A 25,895-nucleotide genomic window follows, 5' to 3' on the forward strand; every position below is an offset into this window, starting at 1 on the left:
CACCCCCGATCCTGGCCGCCCGTAGATGCACCCTCACCACACCGGCTACGGGAACAGCGGGCCAGCGGGCCGGAGGAGAGGGGATCTCCGCTGGGCGCTGGAAGCGAGGAGTCCGGGGCCTGTTCTGGAGACCTGGAGTGAATGGACATTCTTGATAGGGACTCACCCTCGATCCTGTACAAGAGATGTTTTATGTGGCATAATTTATTGTTTTATTGGTTTTTATCTGACATGTTTTATTGTTTTATTCCTATTATTTAAACCATTTACCTTTCTTTTAAAACATACATGGACTTTTTACACAACACACAAACACAAGAAACTTTTAACAGTATATAATGTGTCCCTTTTAATATGTGTAAAAATGTGATCTAAAAGAAAAAATGTACATGCAAATGGAAATAATGGAATGACACTGTGACAATAAAACTTTTCGAAAGAAAAAATCTGTTCTTATCAGTTTAATATCTGATACGTGCCCTACCCGGGCACCACATATTAAATTGATTTTTGGTCCTGGGAGATGGAATAGGGGCTTGCTCCGTCCACTCCACGCATCGACCCGGTATTGCAGTACTTCTGGGAACGGTGCACCCTCCTAAAGTGTTCAATGAAAGAAATGTAGTGGTCTTGTGTGGCAGACGGTGATAATGGAGCTAGTGTGAGTGGGTGTTGTAGGTGATCATGTGCTATACTAGCCTGGGTAGAATTGTGGTGTAAAAACAAGACAAAAAGGAACCCCTGTTCCTCTGTCGGTTTAACATCTGATCTGTCCACTATTCGGGGACGGCGCATTATGTACATTTATGGCTCATGGAGCCGGATGCGGAGCGTGCAAAAAAAAAAAAAAAAAGCCCCTTTTTTGACTGGCAAACCGCTGGTGAGGATTGGGGAGAGGGACAGGGTGCTTCTGACTGAAGGCCTGGGAATTCATACTTACCTGGCAGGGGAGACACCATGATCAGGAAGGTGGTTCACCCAGGGCGAGGCTCGGCCATTGCACTCTGGGTTGTGCTGACCCCTGCGAATTCCCCAAATGTGGGAATCTCGACTGCATAATTTATGGTAGTGGGGGACTGCGTTCGCGCTCTCCCCTGGACAACACTGGTTAAAAGGGCAGATTGTTAAAGCTCCCCTTGAGGTTCTTTTGTTTTGTTTTTTTTCTCCACTTCTTCAATATCCAGAGGCAGTCCAGAGAGTTGAACTGCGGCGGTTGCTCGAGAGATACGAAACAGTCTAGGACCGGTCTGTGTGAGGAGGGTTTTCTTTTTTCTCCTCAATTCTTCAAATAGTCTCCAATATTTGACGGACGACTTAGTTCACAGCAGTTGTCCTGGAGGCAAAGTTGTTCGGAATGAGGAGTTCTATCATGTGGTATGAAAACATTGTGCACGTGTGAAACGTCACGTGATACACAGCCACCCATGTTGTGTTTTTTTCTGTTTACAGCGCCACCAAGTGGCCAGTCGCCGCATTCCTCTTCACGTGACCACGGGCTGAGCCCGTACACAGGTGTACCGAGTTGGGTGCAATTGTCTCATTCCGTTGGAGAGTTATAGCCGTTCAAGTAAAGCCCGCCTCGCCCACCCCCAACGTTTTGGCGTACCGTCGCCAACGTGGATGGAAATTCCAACTGTTTCCCGATCCCTGTTGGCAGTCAGACTCCAGAGAATCTTTCTGCACCGGTTTGGGTCAGATCGGGCAAAAAACCTAGGACTAGTGTGCAAAAGTAGGTTTTTCAGAAAATCCAAAATACCCGAAAATCTCGCCAGCGCGACCACCCAATCCGAGGCATGCATCTTGTTCGGCTCGAGCCAAGGATTCCGGTGATGTAAGACACTTGGGTCTGCGACCGACGGTCGAGGAGTTACGAGCCATTTCGTACTTTTGATCGCTGCAGCGCCACCTTGGGGCCGATCGGGGCGAGCCTTGGTGAGGTTGTAGTACCGGGCCGGTCCTACCATCCCTCAGAGTTTCAAGTCTCTACCACGGACGCTTTGGTCTGCCCGCTCACTTTTAAGGCGGAATGTTGATGATCCAAAATCCCAGGTTGCACTCCAGAGTGTCTTTGCTGTGCACTCTGTTGTGATCCATTTTCGGTGTCAACCAATCTGAGCTGAGCTTGTTTGCCGGCGACCTTAGACCCTCTCGCCGCGGCCCAGGTGGGCGTGGCCTTTGCCGGCTCCCCCGCCTCGGCGTCGCTGCGTCATCGCTTCTCGGCCTTTTGGCTAAGATCAAGTGCAAGTGGCTTGACCGCAGTTCTTGGTTGCTAAAGGTCTGTGAAGGAGTGGGGAAGTGATGGCGGAAGGAATTTTTGAGAGAAGAGTAAAGAACACGTCAAGACTTTACTGGGAAGGATCCAGAGAAGAAGAGATGCCGGAAAGGGAAGAATTCATCCAAAAAGTTATCATCAATTTGTTGAAGATTGACCCTCCAGAGATTCTCGGAATCCAAAGAAATGGCAAAGATAAGTATTTTGATGTCACGATGAAAGACAGCATTTTGTTTCAGAGACTTTTGGAAAAGTTCAGAGAAAATGAAGGTCAGCGTCCTCTGGATAAGTTTAGAATACAGTCCTTGGGGAGAAATAATTTCCGGATTTTGACAATCAACATGTTTGACATGAATATGGAAGATGAAGAGGTGGAATCTTTTCTTCGAAACCATGTTAAAATAATATCGACAGTAAGGTACAGAAGGGACAGATTCGGGGTATGGAACGGACAAAGGCAGTATCAAGTGTTGCTCAACGAGGACCCTGCTGGTTTCCAGGGTTACCATCATCCTCCGGCCAATTTTAAAATTGCGGGTGTAAGGGGGTACATAGTGTACTCCGGTCAGCCTCAATTTTGTAGAAGATGTCAGGAATTTGGACACTTGGAATACCAATGCGTTATAAGATGTCTGAACTGTAAAGAATTGGGGCATGCTGCCTCAGAGTGTCTGAAACCGAAAGTGTGCAAGGAGTGTGGGGCTACTGATCATCTTTTCAGGACATGTCCAAAACGGAAAAGAACGTATGCCAGTGCAGCAAGAGGAGAAGATGGAGAAGACCTTAGGCCAATTGAAGTTGTTATTAAGGAAGTACAGGCATACCATGGAGCTCTTACTGGCCAGAATGAAGAAGTATACCAGATGGGTTCACCTACGGATACAGAGATAATGGAGGGAGTGAGAGGAGTCACAGCAGGATGCCCTGTTTTAGCTTCTGTCCCAGCCGAGCTAACAAATCCAGCTTTTGAGGAATCGGAGAAAATGGAAGAGGAGGGGGGTGAGTTACAGGGTACAGTGAGTCCAGACACCCTACATCTCACAACTAATATTTCCTGGGGTGACAGAATGGAGGATGAGGAAGAGCAAGGAGCTGAAGGATCCTGGAAGTTAGCTTCTAAGACAAGTAAAAGGAAATTGGAAGGAAACGAGGAAGAAAATAAGATTGAGGTATCAAATTCATTTAGTGTGCTGGATCAGCGGACGGATGATGAGGAGTCTTTGAGCTTACCTGAGTTTGCGGATGGATCGTCGATGGCTGGGTCCCTGATAGTGCCTCCTGTGGTAACATCAGAGGAAGAGGTGGAGGTTTCGGAGCTGGGGTCGATGTCTGGTAGTTTCCTATCGAGGGAAGACGTGGAGTTTTTTATAGGGACCACTGGATTCATAGAAGGCACAGACAAGGAGAAAAGAAATGGAAAGAAGAAGAAAACGTTACCTGATGATCTTTATGAATGATGGACTTGAAGTTTGTATCTCTCAATGTGAGAGGTTTGAGGGATGCTGGAAAGAGGGGTGCTCTGTTTTGTTCTCTGTTATCTATGGACTTCGAGGTGGCATTCCTACAAGAGTGTCACCTGAAAGGAGAAGAAGATACAATAACTTTTTCTAAAGAATGGACTTCCGGGGTGTCATATTGGAGTATTGGGAATGTACATTCAGATGGACTGGGGATAGTGTTTAAGAAAAATGGATTCATGATAGAGAATTATGTATCTCTTGTGCCGGGGAGATTACAATGTCTGGATGCACGATGGGGTGAGTATAAATATCGCTTTATTAATGTATATGCACCCTGTAATAGAAGTAAAAGACTGGAATTTTTCAAAAACTTACCAAATTTATGGGATACCAATAGATGTGTAATAATGGGGGGTGATTTCAATATAACGTTGGACAGTTTGGAAAAAAATGGGGAAATTGACTTCTCAGGGATTTACTTAAAAGAGGAATTAGGAGAGCATTTCTTACAGGATGCATATAGGAAATGTTATAAAGATGATCCAGGGTTTACATGGGGTAATACGAGGGGCAATAGAAGTAGATTAGATTATTTTTTTATAACACAGGGGATAGAAATAAAAGAGTTGAGGATTGTACCATGTTGGTGTTCGGATCATGGAATGTTGTTAGTCACAATAGTTAATAATGAGGTAAGCATGGGTAAGGGCTATTGGAAGATGAATATTAGTTTGTTGGAGGATGATATATTTAAAAAGGAATTTAAAGATTTTTACAAATTATGGCAAGAGTTTAAAGTGGGGTATGTATCGCTTTTAGAATGGTGGGAGGTGATGAAAAAAGAAATTGCGGGGTTTTGCATAAGATATACAGAAAAGAAAAGAAGACAGGAAAGGAGGGAGGTTTGGAAGGACAATAATAGATTGCAAAAAATAATGGCAAATCAAAATGTTGGGTTAGAGGTGAGAGAGGAGGAAATTGCGGACATAAAGGGGAAAATTAAAATGTACTATACTAAAAAGGCAAAGGAGTTTGCGTTTTTAGCAAAGGTAGAGGAAAGGGAAAAAGATGAGAAAGTAACTAAATATTTTTTTCAAACAATAAAACAGAAACAGAGAGGGGAAATAATTGATGGGTTTATGTCAGAAAAAGGAGAAGTTAAAGGTAAAGAAAACATGTTTAAATATGTCTGTGGCTTTTATAAGGAACTGTTTTCTAAAAGAGAGGTAGATGGGAGGAAGGAAGGGGAGTTATTGGGAGGTATAAAGAGAGTCCTACTTAAGAAACATAGAGAAAAAATAGGGGGTGAGATCAAGGAAGAGGAAATTAAAGCAGCCCTTACCTCAATGAAAGGGAATAAAACTCCAGGGGGGGATGGGTTGCCGAAAGAGTTTTATGGGTGCTTTTGGGACATCATAAAAAAAGATTTGGTGATGGTATATAGAGAGGTGTATAAGACAGGCAAGTTAACTGAGTCTATGAGTTCGGGGGTAATACACCTAATCCACAAGAAAGGTGAAAAAAAAGATATAAAAAATTGGAGACCAATAACCGTTTTAACAACTGATTATAAAATTTTAAGTAAGTGTTTAACAAATAGGTTACTGGAGGTGATGTCGGTATTAGTGAATCCAGATCAAACTTGTGGGGTTAAGGGAAGGGCTGGTTCTTTTAATTTATTGCTCATAAGAGATATCATTAGCTGGGTTGAAGAGAGAGATCTGCCTTTGTGCATACTGAGTCTAGATCAGGAGAAAGCCTTCGACAGGGTTAACCATGAATTCTTATTTAAGGTATTAGGGGAAATGAATGTTGGGGAAGAGTTTATCTCATGGGTAAGGGTCCTATATAATGAAGTACATAGTAGGGTGAAGATAAATGGGGTTTTGAGTGAACCGATTGAACAAAGGGGAGGTGTTAGGCAGGGATGTCCATTGTCTCCTCTGTTGTATGTCTTGTTTATAGAGCCTTTGGCAGAAAGAATAAGGAACGAGCAATACATTGAAGGAGTGCACATACCGGGAGGGTTGGGTGAACGGGTAAAAGTATCTCAGTATGCAGACGATACAACTGTATTTATGTCTACAGATAGAGGGTTGGATAAAGTGGTGCAAATATTGGAAATGTATTGTGCAGCTACTGGCTCGGCCATAAACTATGCCAAATCATCATTAATGTATTGTGGAAAATGGAAAGGAAGGAAAGAGGTGAGGCACGGTTTTTCGTTGTGTCCTACGGGAATCAAAATTTTGGGGGTTAAATTTTATCATAAAGATTCGGCTAAACTAAATTGGGAGGAAAAAATTGAGAGGGTAAAAAAGAAATTGAACATTTGGAGGAGCAGAAAGCTTAGTATTACGGGGAAGGGGTTAGTAGTTAAGGTAGATCTGTTGTCTAGTTTGATTTACTTAGCCCTAATCTTTCCAATTCCTGCGAAAAGTAAATTAATTTTGACTAGGTTGGTCTTTTCATTTATATGGGGTGGGAAATATGAACCTGTTAAAAGGGAACAGATGTACCTAGAGGTTGAAGAAGGAGGTAGAGCGGTGGTGTGTATTCCTTTAAAGTTAGAGGTACTTTACATTTGTTTTTTATGTAAGATACTTATAAATAATGTGGAGCATAAAGCTATGTATTTTGTAAAATTGTGGGCAGCTCTGCCATTAAGGAGAATTGTTCCCTTGGACAACAGAGGACCAAAGGCTGAGAGTAGACCTTGGCAATATGAAAAGTTAATTTTGTTTTTAAGAGCCCATCCTGGTTGTGTAAAGGAGGAGTTACTAAAAAATCATAAACAATTATATCAAGATTTAAAAGAGAAAATGGTAGTAACACAACAAGCAGAAATGAGAAAGAAAAAAGTTAAGTGGAAATGTATTCAACATGAAAATTTAAGTAATGAGAGGAAGGATTTGAATTGGCTCGTAGCTTTGAATAGATTGCCGGTGAGGGAAAGATTGTATAATCAAGGATCTACAGGCACAAGAGGTTGTCCAAGAGGTTGTCCAGGGGACGAGACTCTACATCATGTTTTTTGTGAATGTTATTTAGCTCATTGCTTTTGGAAAAGAATACAACAACTGTTAAGGTTAGTAAGAATTGATATTGTTTTGAACCCTGACTTAATTGTAGGAGGAAAAGGGTTGGGACAGTCAAAAAAGGAAAGGATAATCTGGTGCATAATAAGTATTGGTAAAGAGATATTGTGGGAGGAACGGAATGCTCAAGTAAAAAAGAAAAGAGAAGGTAGAACATCAAAGCAATTGTGGTATGAATTGAAATACAAAGTGTTAATGGAAGCTAAAATATGGAAAATAAGAATGGAAAAAGATGAATATTTGCTTTTGTGGGGTGAATTGGAAAAACATTGTACTGTAAATAAATAAATAATAAAAAAAAAAAAAAAAAAAAATAAAAAAAAAAAAAAAAAAAAAAAAAAAAAATCTGTTCTTATCAGTTTAATATCTGATACGTGCCCTACCCGGGCACCACATATTAAATTGATTTTTGGTCCTGGGAGATGGAATAGGGGCTTGCTCCGTCCACTCCACGCATCGACCCGGTATTGCAGTACTTCTGGGAACGGTGCACCCTCCTAAAGTGTTCAATGAAAGAAATGTAGTGGTCTTGTGTGGCAGACGGTGATAATGGAGCTAGTGTGAGTGGGTGTTGTAGGTGATCATGTGCTATACTAGCCTGGGTAGAATTGTGGTGTAAAAACAAGACAAAAAGGAACCCCTGTTCCTCTGTCGGTTTAACATCTGATCCGTCCACTATTCGGGGACGGCGCATTATGTACATTTATGGCTCATGGAGCCGGATGCGGAGCGTGCAAAAAAAAAAAAAAAAAGCCCCTTTTTTGACTGGCAAACCGCTGGTGAGGATTGGGGAGAGGGACAGGGTGCTTCTGACTGAAGGCCTGGGAATTCATACTTACCTGGCAGGGGAGACACCATGATCAGGAAGGTGGTTCACCCAGGGCGAGGCTCGGCCATTGCACTCTGGGTTGTGCTGACCCCTGCGTATTCCCCAAATGTGGGAATCTCGACTGCATAATTTATGGTAGTGGGGGACTGCGTTCGCGCTCTCCCCTGGACAACACTGGTTAAAAGGGCAGATTGTTAAAGCTCCACTTGAGGTTCTTTTGTTTTGTTTTTTTTCTCCACTTCTTCAATATCCAGAGGCAGTCCAGAGAGTTGAACTGCGGCGGTTGCTCGAGAGATACGAAACAGTCTAGGACCGGTCTGTGTGAGGAGGGTTTTCTTTTTTCTCCTCAATTCTTCAAATAGTCTCCAATATTTGACGGACGACTTAGTTCACAGCAGTTGTCCTGGAGGCAAAGTTGTTCGGAATGAGGAGTTCTATCATGTGGTATGAAAACATTGTGCACGTGTGAAACGTCACGTGATACACAGCCACCCATGTTGTGTTTTTTTCTGTTTACAGCGCCACCAAGTGGCCAGTCGCCGCATTCCTCTTCACGTGACCACGGGCTGAGCCCGTACACAGGTGTACCGAGTTGGGTGCAATTGTCTCATTCCGTTGGAGAGTTATAGCCGTTCAAGTAAAGCCCGCCTCGCCCACCCCCAACGTTTTGGCGTACCGTCGCCAACGTGGATGGAAATTCCAACTGTTTCCCGATCCCTGTTGGCAGTCAGACTCCAGAGAATCTTTCTGCACCGGTTTGGGTCAGATCGGGCAAAAAACCTAGGACTAGTGTGCAAAAGTAGGTTTTTCAGAAAATCCAAAATACCCGAAAATCTCGCCAGCGCGACCACCCAATCCGAGGCATGCATCTTGTTCGGCTCGAGCCAAGGATTCCGGTGATGTAAGACACTTGGGTCTGCGACCGACGGTCGAGGAGTTACGAGCCATTTCGTACTTTTGATCGCTGCAGCGCCACCTTGGGGCCGATCGGGGCGAGCCTTGGTGAGGTTGTAGTACCGGGCCGGTCCTACCATCCCTCAGAGTTTCAAGTCTCTACCACGGACGCTTTGGTCTGCCCGCTCACTTTTAAGGCGGAATGTTGATGATCCAAAATCCCAGGTTGCACTCCAGAGTGTCTTTGCTGTGCACTCTGTTGTGATCCATTTTCGGTGTCAACCAATCTGAGCTGAGCTTGTTTGCCGGCGACCTTAGACCCTCTCGCCGCGGCCCAGGTGGGCGTGGCCTTTGCCGGCTCCCCCGCCTCGGCGTCGCTGCGTCATCGCTTCTCGGCCTTTTGGCTAAGATCAAGTGGTCTGGTCGGACGTCTGAGACAGCGATCGCCTCTTGTTGGACTTGGTCTCGTGTGTTGCTTGTCACACGGGACATACACCCTTCAGGAGGTACATTGACAAGCGGCTTTTAATTGACGACTCGTTCTACGAGGAATCTTCTGGTTTTAAGGTAAGCAGGTTTTAATTTATTTATTGTATATTTATTGTTGGATTTTAGCCGCAGCAGGCTAGTGGTGCCTCCAACATGTCGGCTGCTCGTGCCGGCATGGGGAGGCACCACAGCGTGCGTTTTAAATTTAAGACAAAGGAGGATGGCACTCTCCAGGCGATGTCCAGGTTGGACTTTTCCAGGAAGTGCATCCAACAGACTCTCGGTTTTAAGGCTATTGATATTAACTGCTTGTTGACTCTGCCCCTGAATCATGGCTTCGACGTTAGTTTTGCTTCTGCTTCCTTGCTAAGTACTTTTTGGGCTCGGTATGAATTGTGTAAAGCCAATTTCTCCATGTTCACTGTGGAAAAACTGACTGATAATTCGCTGAAAGTGGTGATTGTCAGGATGTTTAATGAAACAGTTAGTGGAGAAGACATTGCTGTATGGTTGGCAAGATATTGCTCTATTCGTGGTCAACCAGTCAAGGTTTTAGATGAAGACGGTATCTGGAGCTGTGCGTGGAGAGTGCCCATTAAACAATGGGCAGATCCCAACAGCTACCATGGCCTGAGTCAAATTCCTTCTATGATTGTGTTGGGAGAGAATAGAGGTTACATCCATTATCAAGGGATGCCCAAGCTATGCCGCAAGTGTGGCCAACTTGGGCATCTCGCCGAGGCGTGCCAAGAAGTAGTGTGTAGGAAGTGCAGAGAAATTGGACACACTTTTGAAGAGTGCAAAAATGGCAGAAAGTGCAACCTCTGTGGAGAATCATCCCATCTCTACAGAGACTGCCCCCAAAGTTTTGCCAACAAGCTAAAAAACAACAAAATGGCCGCCCCACCCAAAGAGCAAACGATAAAGGAGGCGGGCCCTGAGGTTTTGGCGGGAAATTCAAATCCTCAGCCAGCCTCAGGGATTGGACTGGAAGAAGGAAGTGGGGCGGCCACAGGGGCGGAGTCAACTCGAACAGCTGGTCAGGGGGAGGAAGCCAATCCTCAAAATGATAATGGTAAAGAAGAGGTGGACGACAAAGAGGAGGAAACGGCTTCCTCCCTTGTCACCGTGTCTGAGGCTAGTGGGTCAACTAGTGGGAGTGAGACAGATTCTTCTCTTCCCAATGCTCAAGTGCAGAAAAGAACTGCGAGATCTCCTCTGGTCCAAACAGAGGAGAAAAAGCTGCGGGTAGCGCACCGGCTAGATAGTTCCCCCATGGAAGATCTAGACCGTGTGTGGCCCACAGACTCTCCTAATGAAGTATCTTTTCTGCATTTTAAGCTAAGAACATCGACGCCAAAGGCTTCACAAGAGGTTCTCTCTGTGAGCCCTGAGACGTCAAGCACTTTCCTCCCTGATCCCAGGCTTTCTGGGGAAAAGGGACGGCAAGTGCAACAAGAAATAACCTGATTTTAATTAAATCTCTGTAGTCCTTTTGTTGCTTTTAAATGTCTCATACCCTTTTAACCATACTGCTCATGGCTCTCACTATCTCCACCATCAATGTGAGAAGTGTGAGGAGCAATATACGAGCACAGAGTGTCCTATCCTTTTTAAAAACTTTTAAGTCAGATGTGTTTTTATTACAAGAATGTGGCCTGCCTTTTTTATCCAATTACAGAAAGTGGGAGGAGATTTGGACCCCAGGAGTTTCCGTTTGGAGTGGGTCCAATTTTAATAAAAATGACGGTGTCGCCATTTTAATACAAAACCCCAATATCTTGGTGAAGGGCAGCACTGTGGTGAGGGACGGGCGGGCAATTTTAGCTAATCTGACTTTTTTAGGTAAGGATTTTAACATTTTAAATGTGTATGGTTTTACAGACAAAAACAATAGGTATGAGCTTTTAGAAGACCTGCGGCCCCACATGTTAGGTAGGGCTCCCCTAGTGGTAGCAGGGGATTTTAATTGCGTTTTAACCAAGAAAGACAGGAAGAGGACAGAGGATTTTAAAGTTGACAAAACGTCGGTTTTATTGCAGGATTTAGTTAGAGATTTTAAATTAGTGGACTGTTTTAAAGCAATGCATCAGAGAGAGGAGGGCTTCACCTGGTTCAGTGGTGACGGCACCAGAGCCTCTCGCATTGACTACGTTTTTACACGGGACTGCCTGCCAACCGATGCAACATTAACCCCCCTCTTTTTTTCAGATCACACAATGCTGTCATGCACCCTTTCACTCCCCACTGGTGTGACTGCAGGGGGAGGGCTGTGGAAGCTGAACTGCTCCCTTTTGGAAGATAAAGATGTAGTCAGTGAGTACAGGGAGCAGTTCAGCCAATGGCAGACCCTCCAAGACTTCTACGACTCACGTGCACAGTGGTGGGAGATGGTAAAAGAACGGACGAGACAGTTTTTTAGAAAGATAGGAAAAATCAAAAAGAATAGATTAAATCGACGCATGATGGGGCTGCAAAAACGACTACAGAGATATTTTAACCTTTTAAACGATGGGATTGATTTTAGTGAAGAAATCAAAGAAATAAAGCAAGAAATGTCAGTTTTATCCGAAATTCAAAGCAAAGGTGTCATTTTAAGGAGCAGGGAGAAGGAGATTGAGGAAGGTGAAAGGTGCACAAGGTATTTCTTTAAAAAAATTATTTCACGGGGTGGGGCAATCACAGCTTTGAAAAGTGGAGGGAGGGAGGTTTACACCACAAAAGAAATTTTAAAGGAAACTGAAGTATTTTATGAAAACCTATACAGCACCAAAGAAGTCCACAATGACACATTACAGGAGGTTTTAGAGTTTTTAGAAAAGAAAGTCGAAGGCGAAGGTACAATTTTATCTCAAGATTTCAACATTTTAGAAATTCACAAAGCACTCAAAAGTTTTAAACGAGGAAAGTCCCCCGGCACCGATGGACTTCCTCTGGAGTTTTATTTGACTTTTTGGGATATTTTAGCTTTCGACTTACTGACTGTTTTTAAAGAATTTGAGACTCTTGAAAGACTTCCTGACAGCTTTAGAATAGGGATAGTTTCACTCTTACATAAGAAAGGGGACAAGACTGACTTACGGAACTGGCGACCCATCACTCTTTTAAATGTCGACTGTAAACTTTTTAGCAAAATTTTAGCCACACGCATGTCGACAGTTTTAGAGGACGTAATCCACCCGGATCAAGCATGCGCTGTGCCAGGAAGGAAGATCACGGACAGCCTGGTGCTGATCAGAGACGCCATCTGTTATGCGAGAGACAGAAACCTTCGGCTAGTAGTCCTAAATTTAGACTTTGAAAAAGCATTCGACCGTATCTCGCACCAGTTCCTTTTTAAGGTACTGGGTAAAATGGGATTTCCAGGGCGGTTCATAGCCTGGGTGGGACTGCTGTACAACAGTCTGGTCAGCAGAATTGTAGTTAATGGGCATTTATCCAAAGCTGTTAATATCTACAGCGGCGTCCGTCAGGGGTGTCCCTTATCTCCCCTTCTGTATGTGGCTTGTATAGAGCCACTGGCACAAATCTTGAGAAGGGACAAATGGATTAAAGGACTAGGCATTCCAGGGACTAGTGGACTGACGGCAACCTGCGTTTTATACATGGACGACGTGACCCTTTTAGCAACGGACGTTTTATCGGTACGAAGAGCAATGGACTTGACTGACTGGTACGGTCGGGCCTCAGGCGCCAAGCTCAATAGGAGCAAGTCTGAGGCCCAGCTCTTCGGGCCGTGGGGGAACGTTGACAAAGGTGGACTAGATTTGGATTTTAAAGATAATAATTTGAAAATTTTAGGTGTTAAATTTGACAGGGAGGGTGGAGGACAGGGTAACTGGACTGACATGTTAGGGAAAGTTAGGCAAAGACTGGGCTTTTGGGGACTAAGAAATCTGACGATTGAAGGCAAGATTTTAATTTTTAAAGCTGTGATTTTACCACTGATTTTACTTGTCTGTTCTGTTTTTAGTCCCCCACGAAGCTTCCTGATTGACCTGGAGAGAGCAGTGTTTTATTTCCTGTGGGGGTCCAAGTGGGAGCGACTCAAAAGAGAAGTAGTGAAGAAAAGGAAGGAGAATGGTGGAAAAGGGCTCCCAGACCCCCACCTGTTTTTAGGCAGCCGCTTCACTGCCCTCCACATTAAATACGCCCTGACCCCATCCAGAGAACACAAGACAGCAGCCATGACCCGATTCTGGATGGGGTCATACTTAAGATCTTTGAAAATTTTACCCGTTGATCTTAAATGTCCAGTGTCTTTTAATCTGTCAAAAGAACATCTTTTTATTAAGAATTTTTTAAAGAAATACCTTTTAGAAACGAATGATGCCACTGTTTTAACTAACCACAAGTCTCTTGTCTCTCTTGTGCAGGATCGAGAATCGGTGAGTCCAGTTCCAGGCCTCACACTAGGTGAGGCCAAAGACGTTTGGAGGAACGCAGCCCACCCAGCTCTCCAGAACAGGCTTAAGGACTTGTCGTGGATGGTGGCCCATGAGATCCTCCCGGTCAGGGCGGTTATGCACTCCAGAGGCATGGCCAAAAACCCCACCTGCCCACGGTCCGGATGTGGTTCCCCGGAGACCGTCTACCATCTGCTCTGGGAGTGCGGTGCTGCGCGGGACCTGTGGGCCAAGACCAGCCCCCTGGTTTTCCCGTGCCTGCCGGCGGGTCGGGCCCAGGTGGGATACAGGCTCGCCATCCTGGGGGTGGGTCAGGGCTTGAAGGAGCTAACATCACAGCAATTTACCTCGCTCTGGCTCACCCTCAACCATATCAAGGATGCCATCTGGGCCACCAGAAACCTGCTGGTGGGGAAACGCGTTACGGTGCCCCTCCACGCGTGCGAGCAATTAGTTAGATCTGCGCTGCAGGAGGCGCCGGACGTCGTTATTCGGATGGGGGGGCTGGGGTCACACCAAAGAGGTCCCGGCCACCCCCGACCCTGGCCGCCCGTAGATGCACCCTCACCACACTGGCTACGGGAACAGCGGGCCAGCGGGCCGGAGGAGAGGGGATCTCCGCTGGGCGCTGGAAGCGAGGAGTCCGGGGCCTGTTCTGGAGACCTGGAGTGAATGGACATTCTTGATAGGGACTCACCCTCGATCCTGTACAAGAGATGTTTTATGTGGCATAATTTATTGTTTTATTGGTTTTTATCTGACATGTTTTATTGTTTTATTCCTATTATTTAAACCATTTACCTTTCTTTTAAAACATACATGGACTTTTTACACAACACACAAACACAAGAAACTTTTAACAGTAAATAATGTGTCCCTTTTAATATGTGTAAAAATGTGATCTAAAAGAAAAAATGTACATGCAAATGGAAATAATGGAATGACACTGTGACAATAAAACTTTTCGAAAGAAAAAATCTGTTCTTATCAGTTTAATATCTGATACGTGCCCTACCCGGGCACCACATATTAAATTGATTTTTGGTCCTGGGAGATGGAATAGGGGCTTGCTCCGTCCACTCCACGCATCGACCCGGTATTGCAGTACTTCTGGGAACGGTGCACCCTCCTAAAGTGTTCAATGAAAGAAATGTAGTGGTCTTGTGTGGCAGACGGTGATAATGGAGCTAGTGTGAGTGGGTGTTGTAGGTGATCATGTGCTATACTAGCCTGGGTAGAATTGTGGTGTAAAAACAAGACAAAAAGGAACCCCTGTTCCTCTGTCGGTTTAACATCTGATCCGTCCACTATTCGGGGACGGCGCATTATGTACATTTATGGCTCATGGAGCCGGATGCGGAGCGTGCAAAAAAAAAAAAAAAAAGCCCCTTTTTTGACTGGCAAACCGCTGGTGAGGATTGGGGAGAGGGACAGGGTGCTTCTGACTGAAGGCCTGGGAATTCATACTTACCTGGCAGGGGAGACACCATGATCAGGAAGGTGGTTCACCCAGGGCGAGGCTCGGCCATTGCACTCTGGGTTGTGCTGACCCCTGCGAATTCCCCAAATGTGGGAATCTCGACTGCATAATTTATGGTAGTGGGGGACTGCGTTCGCGCTCTCCCCTGGACAACACTGGTTAAAAGGGCAGATTGTTAAAGCTCCCCTTGAGGTTCTTTTGTTTTGTTTTTTTTCTCCACTTCTTCAATATCCAGAGGCAGTCCAGAGAGTTGAACTGCGGCGGTTGCTCGAGAGATACGAAACAGTCTAGGACCGGTCTGTGTGAGGAGGGTTTTCTTTTTTCTCCTCAATTCTTCAAATAGTCTCCAATATTTGACGGACGACTTAGTTCACAGCAGTTGTCCTGGAGGCAAAGTTGTTCGGAATGAGGAGTTCTATCATGTGGTATGAAAACATTGTGCACGTGTGAAACGTCACGTGATACACAGCCACCCATGTTGTGTTTTTTTCTGTTTACAGCGCCACCAAGTGGCCAGTCGCCGCATTCCTCTTCACGTGACCACGGGCTGAGCCCGTACACAGGTGTACCGAGTTGGGTGCAATTGTCTCATTCCGTTGGAGAGTTATAGCCGTTCAAGTAAAGCCCGCCTCGCCCACCCCCAACGTTTTGGCGTACCGTCGCCAACGTGGATGGAAATTCCAACTGTTTCCCGATCCCTGTTGGCAGTCAGACTCCAGAGAATCTTTCTGCACCGGTTTGGGTCAGATCGGGCAAAAAACCTAGGACTAGTGTGCAAAAGTAGGTTTTTCAGAAAATCCAAAATACCCGAAAATCTCGCCAGCGCGACCACCCAATCCGAGGCATGCATCTTGTTCGGCTCGAGCCAAGGATTCCGGTGATGTAAGACACTTGGGTCTGCGACCGACGGTCGAGGAGTTACGAGCCATTTCGTACTTTTGATCGCTGCAGCGCCACCTTGGGGCCGATCGGGGCGAGCCTTGGTGAGGTTGTAGTACCGGGCCGGTCCTACCATCCCTCAGAGTTTCAAGTCTCTACCACGGACGCTTTGGTCTGCCCGCTCACTTTTAAGGCGGAATGTTGATGATCCAAAATCCCAGGTTGCACTCCAGAGTGTCTTTGCTGTGCACTCTGTTGTGATCCATTTTCGGTGTCAACCAATCTGAGCTGAGCTTGTTTGCCGGCGACCTTAGACCCTCTCGCCGCGGCCCAGGTGGGCGTGGCCTTTGCCGGCTCCCCCGCCTCGGCGTCGCTGCGTCATCGCTTCTCGGCCTTTTGGCTAAGATCAAGTGTAGTATCTGTTCTTATCAGTTTAATATCTGATACGTGCCCTACCCGGGCACCACATATTAAATTGATTTTTGGTCCTGGGAGATGGAATAGGGGCTTGCTCCGTCCACTCCACGCATCGACCCGGTATTGCAGTACTTCTGGGAACGGTGCACCCTCCTAAAGTGTTCAATGAAAGAAATGTAGTGGTCTTGTGTGGCAGACGGTGATAATGGAGCTAGTGTGAGTGGGTGTTGTAGGTGATCATGTGCTATACTAGCCTGGGTAGAATTGTGGTGTAAAAACAAGACAAAAAGGAACCCCTGTTCCTCTGTCGGTTTAACATCTGATCCGTCCACTATTCGGGGACGGCGCATTATGTACATTTATGGCTCATGGAGCCGGATGCGGAGCGTGCAAAAAAAAAAAAAAAAAGCCCCTTTTTTGACTGGCAAACCGCTGGTGAGGATTGGGGAGAGGGACAGGGTGCTTCTGACTGAAGGCCTGGGAATTCATACTTACCTGGCAGGGGAGACACCATGATCAGGAAGGTGGTTCACCCAGGGCGAGGCTCGGCCATTGCACTCTGGGTTGTGCTGACCCCTGCGAATTCCCCAAATGTGGGAATCTCGACTGCATAATTTATGGTAGTGGGGGACTGCGTTCGCGCTCTCCCCTGGACAACACTGGTTAAAAGGGCAGATTGTTAAAGCTCCACTTGAGGTTCTTTTGTTTTGTTTTTTTTCTCCACTTCTTCAATATCCAGAGGCAGTCCAGAGAGTTGAACTGCGGCGGTTGCTCGAGAGATACGAAACAGTCTAGGACCGGTCTGTGTGAGGAGGGTTTTCTTTTTTCTCCTCAATTCTTCAAATAGTCTCCAATATTTGACGGACGACTTAGTTCACAGCAGTTGTCCTGGAGGCAAAGTTGTTCGGAATGAGGAGTTCTATCATGTGGTATGAAAACATTGTGCACGTGTGAAACGTCACGTGATACACAGCCACCCATGTTGTGTTTTTTTCTGTTTACAGCGCCACCAAGTGGCCAGTCGCCGCATTCCTCTTCACGTGACCACGGGCTGAGCCCGTACACAGGTGTACCGAGTTGGGTGCAATTGTCTCATTCCGTTGGAGAGTTATAGCCGTTCAAGTAAAGCCCGCCTCGCCCACCCCCAACGTTTTGGCGTACCGTCGCCAACGTGGATGGAAATTCCAACTGTTTCCCGATCCCTGTTGGCAGTCAGACTCCAGAGAATCTTTCTGCACCGGTTTGGGTCAGATCGGGCAAAAAACCTAGGACTAGTGTGCAAAAGTAGGTTTTTCAGAAAATCCAAAATACCCGAAAATCTCGCCAGCGCGACCACCCAATCCGAGGCATGCATCTTGTTCGGCTCGAGCCAAGGATTCCGGTGATGTAAGACACTTGGGTCTGCGACCGACGGTCGAGGAGTTACGAGCCATTTCGTACTTTTGATCGCTGCAGCGCCACCTTGGGGCCGATCGGGGCGAGCCTTGGTGAGGTTGTAGTACCGGGCCGGTCCTACCATCCCTCAGAGTTTCAAGTCTCTACCACGGACGCTTTGGTCTGCCCGCTCACTTTTAAGGCGGAATGTTGATGATCCAAAATCCCAGGTTGCACTCCAGAGTGTCTTTGCTGTGCACTCTGTTGTGATCCATTTTCGGTGTCAACCAATCTGAGCTGAGCTTGTTTGCCGGCGACCTTAGACCCTCTCGCCGCGGCCCAGGTGGGCGTGGCCTTTGCCGGCTCCCCCGCCTCGGCGTCGCTGCGTCATCGCTTCTCGGCCTTTTGGCTAAGATCAAGTGCAAGTGGCTTGACCGCAGTTCTTGGTTGCTAAAGGTCTGTGAAGGAGTGGGGAAGTGATGGCGGAAGGAATTTTTGAGAGAAGAGTAAAGAACACGTCAAGACTTTACTGGGAAGGATCCAGAGAAGAAGAGATGCCGGAAAGGGAAGAATTCATCCAAAAAGTTATCATCAATTTGTTGAAGATTGACCCTCCAGAGATTCTCGGAATCCAAAGAAATGGCAAAGATAAGTATTTTGATGTCACGATGAAAGACAGCATTTTGTTTCAGAGACTTTTGGAAAAGTTCAGAGAAAATGAAGGTCAGCGTCCTCTGGATAAGTTTAGAATACAGTCCTTGGGGAGAAATAATTTCCGGATTTTGACAATCAACATGTTTGACATGAATATGGAAGATGAAGAGGTGGAATCTTTTCTTCGAAACCATGTTAAAATAATATCGACAGTAAGGTACAGAAGGGACAGATTCGGGGTATGGAACGGACAAAGGCAGTATCAAGTGTTGCTCAACGAGGACCCTGCTGGTTTCCAGGGTTACCATCATCCTCCGGCCAATTTTAAAATTGCGGGTGTAAGGGGGTACATAGTGTACTCCGGTCAGCCTCAATTTTGTAGAAGATGTCAGGAATTTGGACACTTGGAATACCAATGCGTTATAAGATGTCTGAACTGTAAAGAATTGGGGCATGCTGCCTCAGAGTGTCTGAAACCGAAAGTGTGCAAGGAGTGTGGGGCTACTGATCATCTTTTCAGGACATGTCCAAAACGGAAAAGAACGTATGCCAGTGCAGCAAGAGGAGAAGATGGAGAAGACCTTAGGCCAATTGAAGTTGTTATTAAGGAAGTACAGGCATACCATGGAGCTCTTACTGGCCAGAATGAAGAAGTATACCAGATGGGTTCACCTACGGATACAGAGATAATGGAGGGAGTGAGAGGAGTCACAGCAGGATGCCCTGTTTTAGCTTCTGTCCCAGCCGAGCTAACAAATCCAGCTTTTGAGGAATCGGAGAAAATGGAAGAGGAGGGGGGTGAGTTACAGGGTACAGTGAGTCCAGACACCCTACATCTCACAACTAATATTTCCTGGGGTGACAGAATGGAGGATGAGGAAGAGCAAGGAGCTGAAGGATCCTGGAAGTTAGCTTCTAAGACAAGTAAAAGGAAATTGGAAGGAAACGAGGAAGAAAATAAGATTGAGGTATCAAATTCATTTAGTGTGCTGGATCAGCGGACGGATGATGAGGAGTCTTTGAGCTTACCTGAGTTTGCGGATGGATCGTCGATGGCTGGGTCCCTGATAGTGCCTCCTGTGGTAACATCAGAGGAAGAGGTGGAGGTTTCGGAGCTGGGGTCGATGTCTGGTAGTTTCCTATCGAGGGAAGACGTGGAGTTTTTTATAGGGACCACTGGATTCATAGAAGGCACAGACAAGGAGAAAAGAAATGGAAAGAAGAAGAAAACGTTACCTGATGATCTTTATGAATGATGGACTTGAAGTTTGTATCTCTCAATGTGAGAGGTTTGAGGGATGCTGGAAAGAGGGGTGCTCTGTTTTGTTCTCTGTTATCTATGGACTTCGAGGTGGCATTCCTACAAGAGTGTCACCTGAAAGGAGAAGAAGATACAATAACTTTTTCTAAAGAATGGACTTCCGGGGTGTCATATTGGAGTATTGGGAATGTACATTCAGATGGACTGGGGATAGTGTTTAAGAAAAATGGATTCATGATAGAGAATTATGTATCTCTTGTGCCGGGGAGATTACAATGTCTGGATGCACGATGGGGTGAGTATAAATATCGCTTTATTAATGTATATGCACCCTGTAATAGAAGTAAAAGACTGGAATTTTTCAAAAACTTACCAAATTTATGGGATACCAATAGATGTGTAATAATGGGGGGTGATTTCAATATAACGTTGGACAGTTTGGAAAAAAATGGGGAAATTGACTTCTCAGGGATTTACTTAAAAGAGGAATTAGGAGAGCATTTCTTACAGGATGCATATAGGAAATGTTATAAAGATGATCCAGGGTTTACATGGGGTAATACGAGGGGCAATAGAAGTAGATTAGATTATTTTTTTATAACACAGGGGATAGAAATAAAAGAGTTGAGGATTGTACCATGTTGGTGTTCGGATCATGGAATGTTGTTAGTCACAATAGTTAATAATGAGGTAAGCATGGGTAAGGGCTATTGGAAGATGAATATTAGTTTGTTGGAGGATGATATATTTAAAAAGGAATTTAAAGATTTTTACAAATTATGGCAAGAGTTTAAAGTGGGGTATGTATCGCTTTTAGAATGGTGGGAGGTGATGAAAAAAGAAATTGCGGGGTTTTGCATAAGATATACAGAAAAGAAAAGAAGACAGGAAAGGAGGGAGGTTTGGAAGGACAATAATAGATTGCAAAAAATAATGGCAAATCAAAATGTTGGGTTAGAGGTGAGAGAGGAGGAAATTGCGGACATAAAGGGGAAAATTAAAATGTACTATACTAAAAAGGCAAAGGAGTTTGCGTTTTTAGCAAAGGTAGAGGAAAGGGAAAAAGATGAGAAAGTAACTAAATATTTTTTTCAAACAATAAAACAGAAACAGAGAGGGGAAATAATTGATGGGTTTATGTCAGAAAAAGGAGAAGTTAAAGGTAAAGAAAACATGTTTAAATATGTCTGTGGCTTTTATAAGGAACTGTTTTCTAAAAGAGAGGTAGATGGGAGGAAGGAAGGGGAGTTATTGGGAGGTATAAAGAGAGTCCTACTTAAGAAACATAGAGAAAAAATAGGGGGTGAGATCAAGGAAGAGGAAATTAAAGCAGCCCTTACCTCAATGAAAGGGAATAAAACTCCAGGGGGGGATGGGTTGCCGAAAGAGTTTTATGGGTGCTTTTGGGACATCATAAAAAAAGATTTGGTGATGGTATATAGAGAGGTGTATAAGACAGGCAAGTTAACTGAGTCTATGAGTTCGGGGGTAATACACCTAATCCACAAGAAAGGTGAAAAAAAAGATATAAAAAATTGGAGACCAATAACCGTTTTAACAACTGATTATAAAATTTTAAGTAAGTGTTTAACAAATAGGTTACTGGAGGTGATGTCGGTATTAGTGAATCCAGATCAAACTTGTGGGGTTAAGGGAAGGGCTGGTTCTTTTAATTTATTGCTCATAAGAGATATCATTAGCTGGGTTGAAGAGAGAGATCTGCCTTTGTGCATACTGAGTCTAGATCAGGAGAAAGCCTTCGACAGGGTTAACCATGAATTCTTATTTAAGGTATTAGGGGAAATGAATGTTGGGGAAGAGTTTATCTCATGGGTAAGGGTCCTATATAATGAAGTACATAGTAGGGTGAAGATAAATGGGGTTTTGAGTGAACCGATTGAACAAAGGGGAGGTGTTAGGCAGGGATGTCCATTGTCTCCTCTGTTGTATGTCTTGTTTATAGAGCCTTTGGCAGAAAGAATAAGGAACGAGCAATACATTGAAGGAGTGCACATACCGGGAGGGTTGGGTGAACGGGTAAAAGTATCTCAGTATGCAGACGATACAACTGTATTTATGTCTACAGATAGAGGGTTGGATAAAGTGGTGCAAATATTGGAAATGTATTGTGCAGCTACTGGCTCGGCCATAAACTATGCCAAATCATCATTAATGTATTGTGGAAAATGGAAAGGAAGGAAAGAGGTGAGGCACGGTTTTTCGTTGTGTCCTACGGGAATCAAAATTTTGGGGGTTAAATTTTATCATAAAGATTCGGCTAAACTAAATTGGGAGGAAAAAATTGAGAGGGTAAAAAAGAAATTGAACATTTGGAGGAGCAGAAAGCTTAGTATTACGGGGAAGGGGTTAGTAGTTAAGGTAGATCTGTTGTCTAGTTTGATTTACTTAGCCCTAATCTTTCCAATTCCTGCGAAAAGTAAATTAATTTTGACTAGGTTGGTCTTTTCATTTATATGGGGTGGGAAATATGAACCTGTTAAAAGGGAACAGATGTACCTAGAGGTTGAAGAAGGAGGTAGAGCGGTGGTGTGTATTCCTTTAAAGTTAGAGGTACTTTACATTTGTTTTTTATGTAAGATACTTATAAATAATGTGGAGCATAAAGCTATGTATTTTGTAAAATTGTGGGCAGCTCTGCCATTAAGGAGAATTGTTCCCTTGGACAACAGAGGACCAAAGGCTGAGAGTAGACCTTGGCAATATGAAAAGTTAATTTTGTTTTTAAGAGCCCATCCTGGTTGTGTAAAGGAGGAGTTACTAAAAAATCATAAACAATTATATCAAGATTTAAAAGAGAAAATGGTAGTAACACAACAAGCAGAAATGAGAAAGAAAAAAGTTAAGTGGAAATGTATTCAACATGAAAATTTAAGTAATGAGAGGAAGGATTTGAATTGGCTCGTAGCTTTGAATAGATTGCCGGTGAGGGAAAGATTGTATAATCAAGGATCTACAGGCACAAGAGGTTGTCCAAGAGGTTGTCCAGGGGACGAGACTCTACATCATGTTTTTTGTGAATGTTATTTAGCTCATTGCTTTTGGAAAAGAATACAACAACTGTTAAGGTTAGTAAGAATTGATATTGTTTTGAACCCTGACTTAATTGTAGGAGGAAAAGGGTTGGGACAGTCAAAAAAGGAAAGGATAATCTGGTGCATAATAAGTATTGGTAAAGAGATATTGTGGGAGGAACGGAATGCTCAAGTAAAAAAGAAAAGAGAAGGTAGAACATCAAAGCAATTGTGGTATGAATTGAAATACAAAGTGTTAATGGAAGCTAAAATATGGAAAATAAGAATGGAAAAAGATGAATATTTGCTTTTGTGGGGTGAATTGGAAAAACATTGTACTGTAAATAAATAAATAATAAAAAAAAAAAAAAAAAAAAAAAAATCTGTTCTTATCAGTTTAATATCTGATACGTGCCCTACCCGGGCACCACATATTAAATTGATTTTTGGTCCTGGGAGATGGAATAGGGGCTTGCTCCGTCCACTCCACGCATCGACCCGGTATTGCAGTACTTCTGGGAACGGTGCACCCTCCTAAAGTGTTCAATGAAAGAAATGTAGTGGTCTTGTGTGGCAGACGGTGATAATGGAGCTAGTGTGAGTGGGTGTTGTAGGTGATCATGTGCTATACTAGCCTGGGTAGAATTGTGGTGTAAAAACAAGACAAAAAGGAACCCCTGTTCCTCTGTCGGTTTAACATCTGATCCGTCCACTATTCGGGGACGGCGCATTATGTACATTTATGGCTCATGGAGCCGGATGCGGAGCGTGCAAAAAAAAAAAAAAAAAGCCCCTTTTTTGACTGGCAAACCGCTGGTGAGGATTGGGGAGAGGGACAGGGTGCTTCTGACTGAAGGCCTGGGAATTCATACTTACCTGGCAGGGGAGACACCATGATCAGGAAGGTGGTTCACCCAGGGCGAGGCTCGGCCATTGCACTCTGGGTTGTGCTGACCCCTGCGAATTCCCCAAATGTGGGAATCTCGACTGCATAATTTATGGTAGTGGGGGACTGCGTTCGCGCTCTCCCCTGGACAACACTGGTTAAAAGGGCAGATTGTTAAAGCTCCACTTGAGGTTCTTTTGTTTTGTTTTTTTTCTCCACTTCTTCAATATCCAGAGGCAGTCCAGAGAGTTGAACTGCGGCGGTTGCTCGAGAGATACGAAACAGTCTAGGACCGGTCTGTGTGAGGAGGGTTTTCTTTTTTCTCCTCAATTCTTCAAATAGTCTCCAATATTTGACGGACGACTTAGTTCACAGCAGTTGTCCTGGAGGCAAAGTTGTTCGGAATGAGGAGTTCTATCATGTGGTATGAAAACATTGTGCACGTGTGAAACGTCACGTGATACACAGCCACCCATGTTGTGTTTTTTTCTGTTTACAGCGCCACCAAGTGGCCAGTCGCCGCATTCCTCTTCACGTGACCACGGGCTGAGCCCGTACACAGGTGTACCGAGTTGGGTGCAATTGTCTCATTCCGTTGGAGAGTTATAGCCGTTCAAGTAAAGCCCGCCTCGCCCACCCCCAACGTTTTGGCGTACCGTCGCCAACGTGGATGGAAATTCCAACTGTTTCCCGATCCCTGTTGGCAGTCAGACTCCAGAGAATCTTTCTGCACCGGTTTGGGTCAGATCGGGCAAAAAACCTAGGACTAGTGTGCAAAAGTAGGTTTTTCAGAAAATCCAAAATACCCGAAAATCTCGCCAGCGCGACCACCCAATCCGAGGCATGCATCTTGTTCGGCTCGAGCCAAGGATTCCGGTGATGTAAGACACTTGGGTCTGCGACCGACGGTCGAGGAGTTACGAGCCATTTCGTACTTTTGATCGCTGCAGCGCCACCTTGGGGCCGATCGGGGCGAGCCTTGGTGAGGTTGTAGTACCGGGCCGGTCCTACCATCCCTCAGAGTTTCAAGTCTCTACCACGGACGCTTTGGTCTGCCCGCTCACTTTTAAGGCGGAATGTTGATGATCCAAAATCCCAGGTTGCACTCCAGAGTGTCTTTGCTGTGCACTCTGTTGTGATCCATTTTCGGTGTCAACCAATCTGAGCTGAGCTTGTTTGCCGGCGACCTTAGACCCTCTCGCCGCGGCCCAGGTGGGCGTGGCCTTTGCCGGCTCCCCCGCCTCGGCGTCGCTGCGTCATCGCTTCTCGGCCTTTTGGCTAAGATCAAGTGTAGTATCTGTTCTTATCAGTTTAATATCTGATACGTGCCCTACCCGGGCACCACATATTAAATTGATTTTTGGTCCTGGGAGATGGAATAGGGGCTTGCTCCGTCCACTCCACGCATCGACCCGGTATTGCAGTACTTCTGGGAACGGTGCACCCTCCTAAAGTGTTCAATGAAAGAAATGTAGTGGTCTTAAGAAATGTAGTGGTCTTGTGTGGCAGACGGTGATAATGGAGCTAGTGTGAGTGGGTGTTGTAGGTGATCATGTGCTATACTAGCCTGGGTAGAATTGTGGTGTAAAAACAAGACAAAAAGGAACCCCTGTTCCTCTGTCGGTTTAACATCTGATCCGTCCACTATTCGGGGACGGCGCATTATGTACATTTATGGCTCATGGAGCCGGATGCGGAGCGTGCAAAAAAAAAAAAAAAAAGCCCCTTTTTTGACTGGCAAACCGCTGGTGAGGATTGGGGAGAGGGACAGGGTGCTTCTGACTGAAGGCCTGGGAATTCATACTTACCTGGCAGGGGAGACACCATGATCAGGAAGGTGGTTCACCCAGGGCGAGGCTCGGCCATTGCACTCTGGGTTGTGCTGACCCCTGCGAATTCCCCAAATGTGGGAATCTCGACTGCATAATTTATGGTAGTGGGGGACTGCGTTCGCGCTCTCCCCTGGACAACACTGGTTAAAAGGGCAGATTGTTAAAGCTCCCCTTGAGGTTCTTTTGTTTTGTTTTTTTTCTCCACTTCTTCAATATCCAGAGGCAGTCCAGAGAGTTGAACTGCGGCGGTTGCTCGAGAGATACGAAACAGTCTAGGACCGGTCTGTGTGAGGAGGGTTTTCTTTTTTCTCCTCAATTCTTCAAATAGTCTCCAATATTTGACGGACGACTTAGTTCACAGCAGTTGTCCTGGAGGCAAAGTTGTTCGGAATGAGGAGTTCTATCATGTGGTATGAAAACATTGTGCACGTGTGAAACGTCACGTGATACACAGCCACCCATGTTGTGTTTTTTTCTGTTTACAGCGCCACCAAGTGGCCAGTCGCCGCATTCCTCTTCACGTGACCACGGGCTGAGCCCGTACACAGGTGTACCGAGTTGGGTGCAATTGTCTCATTCCGTTGGAGAGTTATAGCCGTTCAAGTAAAGCCCGCCTCGCCCACCCCCAACGT

The 25,895-nt window shown here is 45.1% G+C and overlaps 8 non-coding genes and 4 pseudogenes across 8 annotated transcripts; all 12 read left to right on the plus strand.

Moving 5' to 3' along the window:
• Positions 1-425: 425 nt before the first annotated feature.
• On the plus strand, positions 426-599 carry LOC148996428 (U2 spliceosomal RNA; annotated as a pseudogene).
• A 333-nt stretch (positions 600-932) lies between these two features.
• On the plus strand, positions 933-1,097 carry LOC148996429 (U1 spliceosomal RNA). The gene has a single exon (XR_016150307.1). It is a non-coding gene; the product is annotated as a U1 spliceosomal RNA (small nuclear RNA).
• A 6,059-nt stretch (positions 1,098-7,156) lies between these two features.
• LOC148996430 (U2 spliceosomal RNA) lies at positions 7,157-7,328 on the plus strand (annotated as a pseudogene).
• Positions 7,329-7,661: 333 nt separating this feature from the next.
• On the plus strand, positions 7,662-7,826 carry LOC148996431 (U1 spliceosomal RNA). Its single transcript, XR_016147686.1, has one exon. It is a non-coding gene; the product is annotated as a U1 spliceosomal RNA (small nuclear RNA).
• A 6,578-nt stretch (positions 7,827-14,404) lies between these two features.
• Positions 14,405-14,578, plus strand: LOC148996432 (U2 spliceosomal RNA; annotated as a pseudogene).
• Positions 14,579-14,911: 333 nt separating this feature from the next.
• Positions 14,912-15,076, plus strand: LOC148996433 (U1 spliceosomal RNA). Its single transcript, XR_016150308.1, has one exon. It is a non-coding gene; the product is annotated as a U1 spliceosomal RNA (small nuclear RNA).
• Positions 15,077-16,187: 1,111 nt separating this feature from the next.
• Positions 16,188-16,378, plus strand: LOC148996434 (U2 spliceosomal RNA). Its single transcript, XR_016148461.1, has one exon. It is a non-coding gene; the product is annotated as a U2 spliceosomal RNA (small nuclear RNA).
• Positions 16,379-16,711: 333 nt separating this feature from the next.
• LOC148996435 (U1 spliceosomal RNA) lies at positions 16,712-16,876 on the plus strand. Its single transcript, XR_016150309.1, has one exon. It is a non-coding gene; the product is annotated as a U1 spliceosomal RNA (small nuclear RNA).
• Positions 16,877-22,848: 5,972 nt separating this feature from the next.
• Positions 22,849-23,080, plus strand: LOC148996436 (U2 spliceosomal RNA; annotated as a pseudogene).
• A 333-nt stretch (positions 23,081-23,413) lies between these two features.
• On the plus strand, positions 23,414-23,578 carry LOC148996437 (U1 spliceosomal RNA). Its single transcript, XR_016150311.1, has one exon. It is a non-coding gene; the product is annotated as a U1 spliceosomal RNA (small nuclear RNA).
• A 1,111-nt stretch (positions 23,579-24,689) lies between these two features.
• LOC148996438 (U2 spliceosomal RNA) lies at positions 24,690-24,880 on the plus strand. Its single transcript, XR_016148463.1, has one exon. It is a non-coding gene; the product is annotated as a U2 spliceosomal RNA (small nuclear RNA).
• Positions 24,881-25,231: 351 nt separating this feature from the next.
• LOC148996439 (U1 spliceosomal RNA) lies at positions 25,232-25,396 on the plus strand. The gene has a single exon (XR_016150312.1). It is a non-coding gene; the product is annotated as a U1 spliceosomal RNA (small nuclear RNA).
• The last annotated feature ends 499 nt before the right edge of the window (positions 25,397-25,895 follow it).

Source organism: Pimephales promelas, chromosome 2, assembly GCF_988280905.1.
Source record: "Pimephales promelas chromosome 2, fPimPro1.hap1.1, whole genome shotgun sequence".
Lineage (NCBI taxonomy): Eukaryota > Metazoa > Chordata > Actinopteri > Cypriniformes > Leuciscidae > Pimephales > Pimephales promelas.